The sequence below is a fragment of the Schistocerca serialis genome, chromosome 7 (genome assembly GCF_023864345.2).
Source record: "Schistocerca serialis cubense isolate TAMUIC-IGC-003099 chromosome 7, iqSchSeri2.2, whole genome shotgun sequence".
Lineage (NCBI taxonomy): Eukaryota > Metazoa > Arthropoda > Insecta > Orthoptera > Acrididae > Schistocerca > Schistocerca serialis.
In genome coordinates, this window is record NC_064644.1 from 98,514,014 (window position 1) to 98,528,069 (window position 14,056).

Consider the following 14,056-nt stretch of genomic DNA (forward strand, 5'->3'; position numbering starts at 1 on the left):
AGTTGAGGAAGTGGGGGGAGTGGATTACCGTCGTCAACAAAATGTACTGAGAGAGAATGGAAAAAGGCATACGTCGTCGAGCAGTACTGAACGCTAACTTGAGAGCAGCGAGTTGAGGAAGGCATCAGCGTTGTCAGAAAAATGTACTATGAGGGAATGGAAAAAGGCAGACAACGTATACCGGTGACATATGCACTACTGTGTACTATTTTCAGTACAATATAAAAGTACCTGGGGCAAGAAACCAAACGAAGTGCAATAACTTTGTAATAAGCCACTGGAGACTGTGCAGTCCCTCATACCAAAATACTCCACAGGTATCCCTGCACAATCTGCGAAATTTTGTAGATGTAGTTCTGGTTCACCCTGCATATACAGGGTGTTACAAAAAGGTACGGCCCAACTTTCAGGAAACATTCCTCACACACAAATAAAGAAAAGATGTTATGTGGACATGTGTCCGGAAACGCTTAATTTCCATGTTAGAGCTCATTTTAGTTTCGTCAGTATATACTGTACTTCCTCGATTCACCGCTATGATTTCATACGGGATACTCTACCTGTGCTGCTAGAACATGTGCCTTTACAAGTACGACACAACATGTGGTTCATGCACGATGGAGCTCCTGCACATTTCAGTCGAAGTGTTCGTACGCTTCTCAACAACAGATTCGGTGACCGATGGATTGGTAGAGGCGGACCAATTCCATGGCCATCACGCTCTCCTGACCTCAACCCTCTTGACTTTCATTTATGGGGGCATTTGAAAGCTCTTGTCTACGCAACCCCGGTACCAAATGTAAAGACTCTTCGTGCTCGTATTGTGGACGGCTGTGATACAATACGCCATTCTCCAGGGCTGCATCAGCGCATCAGGGATTCCATGCGATGGAGGGTGGATGCATGTATCCTCGCTAACGGAGGACGTTTTGAACATTTCCTGTAACAAAGTGTTTGAACTCACGCTGGTACGTTCTGTTGCTGTGTGTTTCCATTCCATGATTAATGTGATTTGAAGAGAAGTAATAAAATGAGCTCTAACATGGAAAGTAAGCGTTTCCGGACACATGTCCACATAACATATTTTCATTCTTTGTGTGTGAGGAACGTTTCCTGAAAGTTTGGCTGTACCTTTTTGTAACACCCTGTATACAGGGTGTAATACGTATGAGTACAGGTATTTTTACATGTGGTGCTTTAATGTGTAGACACATCAGTGTGTTGGTTGCTTTTCTCTCTGCATCTGTCTCCCAACAAACATGTCACGAACTTCACAGTGTGATGTTTTGTGCATGGTCATAATTCCCCCACTTAGTGGACTGCACCTGTCGGAGTACACTAAAGGTTATGCATCCCTGTGCACCTGACCTGCTGTTCTGGAGGAAGTAAGCATTAATGGTTTGCTCTTGTCACATCCACACTTCAACACCTGACCTGCTGTTCAGGGAAGAGGAAGCATTAATGGATTGCTCTTGTTACATCTACACTTCAACACCTGACCTGCTGTTCAGGGAAGAAGAAGCGTTAATGATTTGCTCTTGTCATATCCACATTTCAACACCTGACCTGATGTTCAGTTAAGAGGAAGCATTAATGGATTGCTCTTCTCACATCCACACTTCAACACCTGACCTGCTGTTCAGGAGGAAGTAAGCATTAATGGTTTGCTCTTGTCACATCCACACTTCAACACCTGACCTGCTGTTCAGGGAAGAGGAAGCATTAATGATTTGCTCTTGTCAGATGTACTTGAATGAACTAATGAACCTAAAAACATACTAGTGTAAGGGTCACAGACTTGGACGCGGCCGCCACTTGGGACTACGAGTGCGAGCTGGCGTAATCGTGGAGTGCTGACGAACTGCGGTGTCAGAATTTGTCGGCCGCAGAACGCCTCACATACACACACACAGTAGTTGTGTCGCGTCGCTGGCCGCCTGCACAAGCATTAAAGTTTTCTAAACCGTGCGGCATCCACGTGGAATTATGTCTTTTTCGTGTCACAATGGACTATTGACAAATCCGTATTTGTTCGTGGTAGGACGTCAGACTAAGTTATTACGAATCGGTGTACCGAGCACGTTATTATAAATGTCTTCACAGACATAAAGTGGTAATGGCTAATAACACGTAGTTCACGTATTTCTGTGCCTCATGGACTCAACGCCCGTAATAACAGCAAAGGAGACCATCAGCCGAGGATACAAACCTTATAAGCGGTTTACACCACTCCTAATCGTCCCAATTAATAATCTACGCCAGCCGGAGTGGCCGAGCGGTACTAGGCGCTACAGTCTCGAACCCCGCGGCCGCTACGGTCGCAGGTTCGAATCCTGCCTCGGGCATAGATGTGTGTGATGTCTTTAGGTTAGTTAGGTTTAAGTAGTTCTAAGTTCTAGGGGACTGATGACCTCAGAAGTTAAGTCCCATAGTGCTCAGAGCCATTTGAACCATTTGAATTTAATAATCTGCAAATGCATTAAATACTGATGTCATGTTGTTCACTACACTGCCCTGAGTCAACAACAAAAGTATGTGCACATAACAACCCGTATGTATATATTTGTGTGTGTGTGTGTGTGTGTGTGTGTGTGACGGAGGGAGAAGGAGACTGCCTACACTACGCTTGTCCGTCCTCTTTTAGAATACTGTTGCACGGTGTGGGATCCTTACCAGATAGGACTGACGGAGTACATCGATAAAGTTGAAAGAAAGACAGCACGTTTTGCATTATCGCCAGGTATGGGAGAGAGTGTCACAGAAATGAACAGGATTTGGGCTGGACATCATTAGAAGAAAGGCGTTTTTCGTTGCGACGGAAACTTCTCACGAAATTCCAATCACCAACTTTCTCCTCCGAATGCGAAAGTATTTTGTTGACACCGACCTACATAGGGAGGAATGATCACCAAGATAAAATAAGGGAAATCAGAGCTTGTACGGAAAGAAACAGGTGTTCATTATTTTCGCGCGCTATACGAGATTGGAATAATAGACAACTGTGAAGGTGGTTTAATGAACCGTTGCCAGGCACTTAAATGTGTATTGCAGAGTATCCATGTAGATGTAGATGTAGCTGTAGAAAGGGAGAGGGAGGGAGGGGAGAGAGAGAGATAGAGAGAGAGAGAGAGAGAGAGAGAGAGAGAGAGAGAGAGAGGAGAGACATAGAGGGAGAGATGAAGAGAGACAAAGTATGGGAGGGAAAGTGGGATAGACATAGTCATTTGGCTTTTTTCGGCCGCGTGAAGCTCTAGGCAATCTGAGAAGCATGGAGAGACATTCGTGGCGCCGGGCACACTCTTTAGGCGCCAGGACAACAGGCAGTCACCGCTTTTAGGGGTCCCATCTCCAGCCTCGCGGCTGGGTACACGCTACGGATATCAGCGTCGGTCGGCCTAAATACAGTCATCTACGGCCGACGTCATAGCCGCAGTGGAGCTGAAGCCTGGCGCCGAGTATAGGGTGCGGGGGGGGGGGGGGGGGGGGGGGGGAGGGGGAGGGCGTCACGACGCCTCCACACAAAGCGCGTCACTGTGAGAGTGGCGCCATTCCAGAGCGCCGAGTGGCAGCCAAATAAACGCCGCCATGATGGAAGCTGCAGACGCGCAACACCACGTCACGGAGCACCTCTGCTTCCCATCTGAGCCGCAAGCCAATCTCCTCTGTTGTGCCGACTGTAGCACTATGATATAGTTCAACACCCGTGCCTAACAAATCATCCAAATTAATCGAAGGACCACTCTTAATTCCACATGGACTGGCAGCGATATAGTTTTATGAACAGATTTGATGTGTAGAAAAGGGGAGCAGCTTCACTTGCTATAGGCACACTCCTAACAGAAATATACTTTTTCCCCAATCTTTTTCATTCGTAATGCATGTATAAAGAATACTTGAAATTGGAGAATTGTTGCCTGTGCCGTATTTCTCTAAACTTTATTATTCAATGCATACGTCTTGTGAGAATCCTATACCCTTCCATGTCTGTATATTAGTTCTACACTAAAAAAAAAAGCGAAGAAATTATCCAAATGTGACGGAACTCGTCCGCAGCTCGTGGTCGTGCGGTAGCGTTCTCGCTTCCCACGCCTGGGTTCCCGGATTCGATTCCCGGCGGGGTCAGGGATTTTCTCTGCCTCGTGATGAGTGGGTGTTGTGTGCTGTCCTTAGGTTAGTTAGGTTTAAGTAGATACAAGTTCTAGGGGACTGATGACCATAGATGTTAAGTCCCATAGTGCTCAGAGCCATTTGAATCATTTTTTTGACGGAAGTCAGTAGGTAAGATGTACACGTACAGACAAACAAATGATTAAAAGTTCCGAAAAACTGGATGCTTTATTAAAGAGAAAGTCCTTCACAAATTGAGAAAACCTGTCCCTTATGGAAGCAGTTATTTGGCCTGGCATTAATTGGCAGAGTCGTTGGATGTCCACCTGAGGAATATTGTGCCAAATTCTGTCCAATTGGCGCGTTAGATGGTCAGAATCCAGAGCTGGTTCGAAAACCCTGCCCGTAATGACGTTGTCAATTGGGAAGGTATCCGGTGACCGTTCTGGCCAAGGTAGGGCTTCGTAAGCATGAAGATAAGAACTCCCGCCTTGTGCGGGTGGGCATTATCTTGGGGAAATGTAAGGTCAGGATGTAACGACGAAGTTCCGCCGTGCTGTAAGTGTGCTGCGAATGACAACCAAAGGGGTCCGGCTGTGAAATGAAATGGCACCCCAGACCATCACCCTTCGTTGTAGAGGCGTTGGCCTATGGTGGGCGACAATCAGCCAGTGTATCATATCACTGTCCGGGGCGAGGTTTTGCCTCATCTTCTTCATAGTTTGCGTTTTCTATCAGTAGCTTGAAGTGATTCCTGTCACGTATTATTTCTTCTGTAGCACCTATTTTGTTGGCGGCTTTCTTTACTGCTTCTATCCATCCTACTGTGTTTTTCACCTTACTAAGGTAATTAAAAATTTTCTTTGTAATCCGTGTTTCTTCCATTCTTTTTAAATGTCCATAAAATTTTAGCCATCTCTTCCTCATTGTATCTGTGATATTTTCTGTATTTTTGTATAAGTCTTCATTTCTCCTTTTAATCCACCTATTTTCCATGTTTTTCTCAGGACCTAAAATCTTTCTTTGTATTTCTCTCCCTCTCTCTGTGTAAAGACTATCTCTTTCCGTTTCACTAAAACAATGACACATCAAATTCATAAAATTTGTTTGGCCATAAGACATTCCACCGAGCGAGGTTGCGCAGTGGTTAGCACACTGGACTCGCATTCGGGAAGACGACGGTTCAATCCCGCGTCCGGCCATCCTGATTTAGGTTTTCCGTGATTTCCCTAAATCGCTCCAGGCAAATGCCGGGATGGTTCCTCTGAAAGGGCACGGCCGACTTCCTTCCCCGTCCTTACCTAATCCGATGAGACCGATGACCTCGCTGTTTGGTCTCTTCCCCCAAACAATCCAATCCATAAGACATTATTTAACAGCTATGCTGTTTATGATCGAAATACATCATTTTAAACTGTTTCCTCCTTAAATGCAATTTAATATCTGATATGACAATATAAGAATTATTACTCTTTTAAATTTCTATGTTCACTTTATTGTGTAACAGATTTCTAACTTGAAACTATTAATAAGAAAGCTTCATAGACTATTGCACAACGTGAAGTTCGCGTAGCCGTGTTAATCAGTGATTACGCTTGAATGACAGCCAATATCAAATTTTAACGCAAGCAGTTAAATAATCTAGTTCTCTGTATTGTTCTAATTTTGTCATTTTAAAATAACTTAAGACTTTCAGCAATTTACTTTCCGCAACTCTAATTCAGGCACTTCTTCACCAATCTATTATTACTGTATGTCGATAGGCGCATAATATTAACAAAATCAACTTGCATGTTAATAATTTCAAATTTGACTTCGATAATTGCCACGTTACCACATGATTAAAGAAGAAAATCTATCCTTCCAACAAAGAATCAATCACTGGCTTTTAAACTTTATCTCGAAGCAACTCGAACTCCAAAACTTCATTATAGTTCGCTGGTATAATTACTACGCTAATCAATAGACGCGGTTGACGAAGATTCAGTTAATGCTGGTTTTTATTTACTAACCGTTGACAACTTACAGTGGTCACACACGCTTGAGATCTCCCTGTGAAGTGACACACTTTCACATATCCATTTCAAATATCAGTTTTGTCAACATTCTACAGAGGTAACGCGGACAATGCTGACCGTATGTTCGCACCGCTACGGAGCGTCTGCACTCTTAGTGATTAATGACCTGCACCGTCAGTTTCCTGCGCCGATGGAATATCGATGAACCATATGCCACGATCTCCTCCGTACTACATGAAACAAACAGAAACACAACAACATTTCACTATACATGTCATATAAACACGTTACGTAAGTGAATCATGTACTATTATGGCCTGCCTGATGCTCATTACATCTGGATCATCACAAAGATTACACTCGAACGCAAAACCAGGACACTCCAGAGTATGTCTGCCGTTACCACACTAGTCGTCCTCATTTCTCATTCCCCATCTTGCTAGGTTACTCTTCACCGTCGACAGAACTGCCCGTAGCAGGTGAGCGTTCTCCGAGTTTGTCACAGAAGTTTAAAACCAGTAACCACATCGATTCTTCTGAGCTGCGACCTAAGAATCCGTAATTTTATTCTGTCTGGTACACCGAATGTGTCCCCTGCTCCATACACGGCATGCCTTTCGTGAAAAATCTGCTTGAATTTCTGATTGTATTAATTATCTAGCCATTACACAGTAGGAGCAGAAGTGGCCACTGTTGTATATGTGTTGTCGAAATGTGTGACTTTCATGGGATAAGCGATTGTGCGACTTGGTTAGTTTTGCTCCAGACTGGGAAGGTATGTTCAGAAGCAGAGAAACGCAACTGACAGAGGAAAAGACAAGATACAAAAAGAATAGATTTCTTCGTCACGAGATTGTTTAGCAATCGCGAAATCGCCATGGAGACACTCATCAAAGTCCAGAGGCAGACGTTACAAGAGAGGCGTTGTGCATCACGGGGAAATTTACTGTTGAATTTCCGAGAATGCTCGTTTCCAGAAGCCGGCCGGAGTGGCCAAGCGGTTCTAGGCGCTACAGTCTGAAACCGAGCGACCGCTACTGTCGCAGGTTCGAATCCTGCTTCGGGCATGGATGTGTGTGATGTCCTTAGGTTAGTTAGGTTTAAGTAGTTCTAGGTTCTAGGGGACTGATGACCTCAGAAGTTAAGTCCTATAGTGCTCAGAGCCATTTCGTTCCCAGAAGACACAAGCACCATACACTACTTGCTCGTTCACAAATCTCACGAAAAGGCCTTGAAGCTGAAATCAGAGTAATTCGAAATCACCGAGGCTTGTCAACACTCGCTGTGCTGAAAGATGAATTGCGGAGTGCAAATACAGAAGTCGAAGCCATTGGATGTAGGTTTGAGAACAAGACAAGTTCTAGTTTATTTGCTCCACGTTAACTTGGGAGTATATCAGATCATGGTGAAACTTTCTTGGCGGCGTACTAAAATCGTTCTTGTCGCAGGAGACAAGTGTAACATATGATGGTGTAATACTTTAGCACCTGTACTTCCGAAGATACAGAAAGTTGGAGGAAAAGTGTCCAAAGAAGCGTATAAAACATTTGAAATAACATGCGTTATACAGTGATACGGCCAACGGCCTTGCCGCAGTGGTGATACCGGTTCCCGTCAGATCACCGAAGTTAAGCGCTGTCGGGCTGGGCACGCACTTGGATGGGTGACCATCCGGTCTGCCGAGCGCTGTTGACAAGTGGGGTGCACTCAGCCCTTGTGAGGCAAACTGAGGAGCTACTTGATTGAGAAGTAGCGGCTCCGGTCTCATAAACTGACATACGGCCGGGAGAGCGGTGTCATGACCAAATGCAACTTCGTATCCGCATCCAGTCACGGCTGTGGGCTGAGGATGACACGGCGGCCGGCCGGCGCCATGGGGCCTTCCAAGGCCTGTTCGGACGGAGCTATACAGTGATATAGTCTGTTGTTACTAATAGCGGATTACATGTTCCAATACGTAAATGCCGCCGCCCACACTGAAACTGTTAGCTTTGAACTTGGGTAATTCATTACTCGACAAGACATTCACGCCTGCAGAGAATAAACACCCAATACGACGTCCGACATTAAATCCCGGAAAAATGCTGACTGGATTATCGTATCAACCGCTGCGAAGAAACTACTACTCGTAAAACTTACCAGATGCTGCAACGAGTTATCGTGTTCGGGACTGTTTTCCCCATACTGTATAACAGTGCGATGATATTCGAATCGTTCCTGATATTTTATTTCTGTATCTTATCAGTCAGTCAATCAATCAATCAATACATCAATCAATCACTAGTATACGTTATACTACGTTTTAAATATGAGATCCATCGCAGAAGAAACTTTTTCCGGTTACGAAAAAGTATTCGCAAGCGATTCAGAATGAACATGGTATAGTAAAGGAGTTAATTCAGCAGCGTATCTAACTGCTTTTCCGCCAGGGCCTAGTGCTGTGTCCGCTAGGCACGTACCAGACTGCTATAGTTGTATCCTCACTGTTATAATTTGTGGACGCCACTTTTATTGTGCGAATATTTGGAGATCTTTGTCTCGCTTACAAAGCACCGATTCCGGAACCTTAGTCGGCTTATTATGTAACAAGCAAATATTTTAATGACTTTCAGTTTCCAAAGTCATTCCCCATGAAGTTTTCTGTCTTCCTGCGTGATGTCTCATTCTTCTCCAAGTAAAAGAAACGAGGGAAGATGCTCTCTGAAGATTCCGCGGAAATTTAATTTCTGGTTCATCTTGAGCAAACGTAGTATGCTACCTAATCCTTTCACTGCAGTAACATGACACGTATTTCGCCTGCCGTTGTAAACTCCTGAGGTAAATAGTGGGCGGGGGACCTGCAGTCCATTATGGACTTCTGAACGTGTCCGCCTCACGTTCAGTTTGCTCCGAGTCCACTTTCTTTGGCATCCTGCGACGACTTGTACAAACAATTTCATTCAGAGGTCGCTGTTTTCTTAGCGGGTTCCCGAATGTAGCAGCGCCCTCTGCGGCCTGCGCTATTTCAGCGGGCCCTGCTTTTCTTGGCAGCAAGTGACTCAAAGACAGCGCGCTACGTCTGGCCGAAGCCAAGTGGAGAAAACTCTCCCGCCTTCTTCTCCGGGCACTTCACTGCATTCCGCGCCGCGTAGCGGCTGGCGTTTCTGTGCTTCGTTTGAAGCGTTGCGACTTACATTGGACCAGTCTTGTCTTAGTGAATATCGAGGGTAAACGCCACAAACTTAATAACCAAAAATAAATTACCAGTAACATTAAAGCCGAATGTAAATACATAAAACTGCAACCAGTCACTTTTTGTATAATTATTTATTATTCCATGAACCGGTTTTCGAACCTTTTAAGGTTCATCTTCAGTTAGTTTCTGGAAGTTACATCATTATTTCTAAAAATTGTTTTCAAGATTTAGATATTAATAAGTGTTTAACCTAACAATTATTGTTTTATACTAATGCATCAGGCCACCAGGAGTTTTCACTGATATCGATAAAGTTTAACAATGTAGGGAACTCTGTTCACTTTCATTCACAAGCCTTTAGAAATAATTGGTTTCAAATCAAAAAGATACAGAACTGTTTACTTTTATTCCCTATTAACTTTGCGTATTTTCATTTATCATACAAGAAGATCTTGGAATGCCTGTAATATTGTTATTGTTTGGTCTTCAGTCCGAAGATTAGTGATCACAAGGTCGTTGTAGCTAGGCTCAACACCGTTTCTTCCAAATCCACCAAAAACAAACGCAAAATAATTTTATTTAAAAAAGTGGATAAAGTGTCACTAGAAGCCTTCCTAAGAGACAATTTCCATTCCTTCCGAACTGACTATTCAAATGTAGACGAGATGTGGCTCAAATTCAAAGATATAGTAGCAACAGCAATTGAGAGATTCATACCTCATAAATTGGTAAGACATGGAACTGATCCGCCGTGGTACACAAAACAGGTCCGAACTCTGTTGCAGAGGCAACGGAAAAAGCATGCGAAGTTCAGAAGAACGCGAAATCCCGAAGATTGGCTAAAATTTACAGACGCGCGAAATTTGGCACGGACTTCAATACGAGATGCCTTTAATAGGTTCCACAACGAAACATTGTCTCGAATGTAATGTACACAAGCGACAAGACGCAGTCAATACCTTCTCTGCGCAGTGCCGATGGTACTGTTACCGACGACTGTGCCGCTAAAGCGGAGTTATTGAACGCAGTTTTCCGAAATTCCTTCACCAGGGAAGATGAATGGAATATTCCAGAATTTGAAACACGAACAGCTGCTAGCATGAGTTTCTTAGAAGTAGATACCTTAGGGGTTGCGAAGCAACGCAAATCGCTTGATACGGGCAAGTCTTCAGGTCCAGATTGTATACCGATTAGGTTCCTTTCAGATTACGCTGATACAATAGCTCCCTACTTAGTACTCATATACAACCGCTCGCTCACCGATAGATCTGTACCTACAGATTGGAAAATTGCGCAGGTCGCACCAGTGTTTAAGATGGGTAGTAGGAGTAATCCATCAAACTACAGACCTATATCATTGACGTCGGTTTGCAGTAAGGTTTTGGAGCATATACTATATTCAAACATTATGAATCACCTCGAAGTGAACGATCTATTGATACGTAATCAGCATGGTTTCAGAAAACATCGTTCTTGTGCAACGCAGCTAGCTCTTTATTCGCACGAAGTAATGGCCGCTATCGACAGGGGATCTCAAGTTGATTCCGTATTTCTAGATTTCCGGAAAGCTTTTGACACCGTTCCTCACAACCGACTTCTAATCAAGCTGCGGGCCTATGGGGTATCGTCTCAGTTGTGCGACTGGATTCGTGATTTCCTGTCAGGAACGTCACAGTTCGTAGTAATATACGGCAAATCATCGAGTAAAACTGAAGTGATATCAGGTGTTCCCCAGGGAAGCGTCCTGGGACCTCTGCTGTTCCTGATCTATATAAATGACCTGGGTGACAATCTGAGCAGTTCTCTTAGGTTGTTCGTAGATGATGCTGTAATTTACCGTCTAGTAAGGTCATCCGAAGACCAGTATCAGTTGCAAAGCGATTTAGAAAAGATTGCTGTATGGTGTGGCAGGTTGCAGTTCACGCTAAATAACGAAAAGTGTGAGGTGATCCACATGAGTTCCAAAAGAAATCCGTTAGAATTCGATTACTCGATAAATAGTACAATTCTCAAGGCTGTCAATTCAACTAAGTACCTGGGTGTTAAAATTACGAACAACTTCAGTTGGAAAGACCACATAGATAATATTGTGGGGAAGGCGAGCCAAAGGTTGCGTTTCATTGGCAGGACACTTAGAAGATGCAACAAGTCCACTAAAGAGACAGCTTACACTACACTCGTTCGTCCTCTGTTTGGACTCGCATTCGGGAGGACGACGGTTCAATCCCGTCTCCAGCCATCCTGATTTAGGTTTTCCGTGATTTCCCTAAATCGTTTCAGGCAAATGCCGGGATGGTTCCTTTGAAAGGGCACGGCCGATTTCCTTCCCAATCCTTCCCTAACCCGAGCTTGCGCTCCGTCTCTAATGACCTCGTTGTCGACGGGACGTTAAACACTAACAACCACCACGTCCTCTGTTAGAATATCGCTGCGCGGTGTGGGATCCTTACCAGGTGGGATTGACGGAGGACATCGAAAGGGTGCAAAAGAGGGCAGCTCGTTTTTTATTATCACGTAGTAGGGGAGAGAGAGTGGCAGATATGATACGCGAATTGGGATGGAAGTCATTACAGCAAAGACGTTTTTCGTCGCGGCGAGATCTATTTACGAAATTTCAGTCACCAACTTTCTCTTCCGAATGCGAAAATATTTTGTTGAGCCCAACCTACATAGGTAGGAATGATCATCAAAATAAAATAAGAGAAATCAGAGCTCGAACAGAAAGGTTTAGGTGTTCGTTTTTCCCGCGCGCTGTTCGGGAGTGGAATGGTAGAGAGATAGTATGATTGTGGTTCGACAAACTCTCTGCCAAGCACTTAAATGAGAATTGCAGAGTAGTCATGTAGATGTAGATGAAGACTGGTTTGATGCAGCGCCCCATGCTACTCTATCCTGGGTAGGCCTCTTCACCTCCGAGGAACTATTGCGACCTACAATTTTATAAATCTGCTTATTGTATTTAAGTTTTAGTCTCCCACTATCCGTCTCCCCAACCCCCTCACAACCCCTATTCCTCCTCCCCCCCCCCCCCCCCCACCGGTCGCCCACACATACACACTTCCCTCAAATACTAAACTGGTGATATTTGATGCCTCAGAATGCTTTCCGTCGACCGATTCTTTCTTCTACTTCCGTTCTCCCACAAATTTACTTTATCCCAGTTCTATTCAGTACCTTTGCATTAGTTACGAGATCTACCTATCTAATCTTAGCACTCTCCTGCAGCACCACATGACAAAAGCTTCTATTCTCTTTTTGTCTAAATTCTTTGCCGTCCGTGTTTCACATCCATACATGGCTACTCTCCAAACAAATATCTTCAGAGAAGAATTCCAAATATTCAAGTCTATATTCAATGTACACAAATTTCTCTTCTTCAGCAAAGTTTTCCTTTGCTATTGCCAGTCTACATTCTATGTGCTCTTTCCGTTGGGCATCACAAGTTATTTTGCTGATCAAATAGCACAACTCATCTACTACTTTAAGTGTCTCATTTCCTAATCTAATTCCCTCCGCATCAGCCGACTTAATTCGACTACATTCCCTTTCCCTCGTTTTGCTTTTGTTGATGTTCATCTTATATCCTCCTTTCAAGACACTGCCAATTACGTTCTACCGCTCTTTCAAGTCCTTTGCTGTCTCCGACAGAATTACAGTGTCATCGGTAGATCACAAAATTTTTATTTCTTCTCCATGAACTTTAATGCCTACTCCAAAATTTTCTTTGGTTTCCGTTACTGCTTGCTTAGTTTTTTCTCGAACTGCACTTGTCAAATTACATATTGAGTAAATCTCAGTCCTTCCTATCATGAACGCTTCCTCGATTCTCATTCTGCCGAGCCAGTTGTTCTGGAAGCTTTCTGAAGAATCGTTTCTGTACTCGATTAAAGAACTTCATAATTATCGACTTTCTACTGTGCCTTCACTGTTATGAGAGCACAGTCAAGTGCGTTGTATTTTTCAAGGGCCTTCCGTGTCCTTACTCAGACTGGTATAAATCACATTTCCACCCTTGTTTATCCTATAGACGCCTTTTCATCTCTGCATAATTACCGATAATTACATCCACTTGAACCTGCAACTGTAATCGAGCCTTAGACTCACTGCAAAATCAAATTTTGCCTCCCCCAATTCCACATCTTTCCATCAAACTTCCTTCCATTACCAAACCAAAGATTCTTTGATGCTTGAGGATGTGTTCTATCCATCGATCCCTCCTTTCAGTCCAGTTGTACCACTGATTTCTTTCTTCCCCTACTCGATTTAGAACCTCCTCATCAGAAATTCGATGTGCCTATCTGATAATCAGAATTCTTAAAGCTTCTATTCTCCTGTTAACTGAACTACTTATTGCCCAGTTTCTATTTCGGATACACCACACAAATACGTTAAAAAGACTCCCAGAAATATACGTCTTTATTAGATATTTCTTTTTCAGAAATGCTACTCCCAATCAACAATTTAAATACTCCCTACTTTAGCCATCATCAGTTATTTCGCAGTTCACCTGCTAGTTCTCGTGTGTCCGCCGAAGTGACCGAGCGGTTCTAGGCGCTACGGTCTGGAACTGCTCGACCGCTAGGGTCGCAGGTTCGAATCCTGCCTGGGGCATGGATGGGTGTGATGTCCTTAGGTTACCTTCCCGTTGGTGGGGAGACTTGCGTGGCTCAACGATACAGATAGCCGTACCGTAGGTGCAACCACAACGGAGGGGTATCTGTTGAGAGGCCAGACAAACGTGTGGTTCCTGAAGAGG

General features: G+C 44.0%; 1 pseudogene; it reads left to right on the forward strand.

Moving 5' to 3' along the window:
• Positions 1-7,702: 7,702 nt before the first annotated feature.
• On the forward strand, positions 7,703-7,820 carry LOC126413641 (5S ribosomal RNA; annotated as a pseudogene).
• The last annotated feature ends 6,236 nt before the right edge of the window (positions 7,821-14,056 follow it).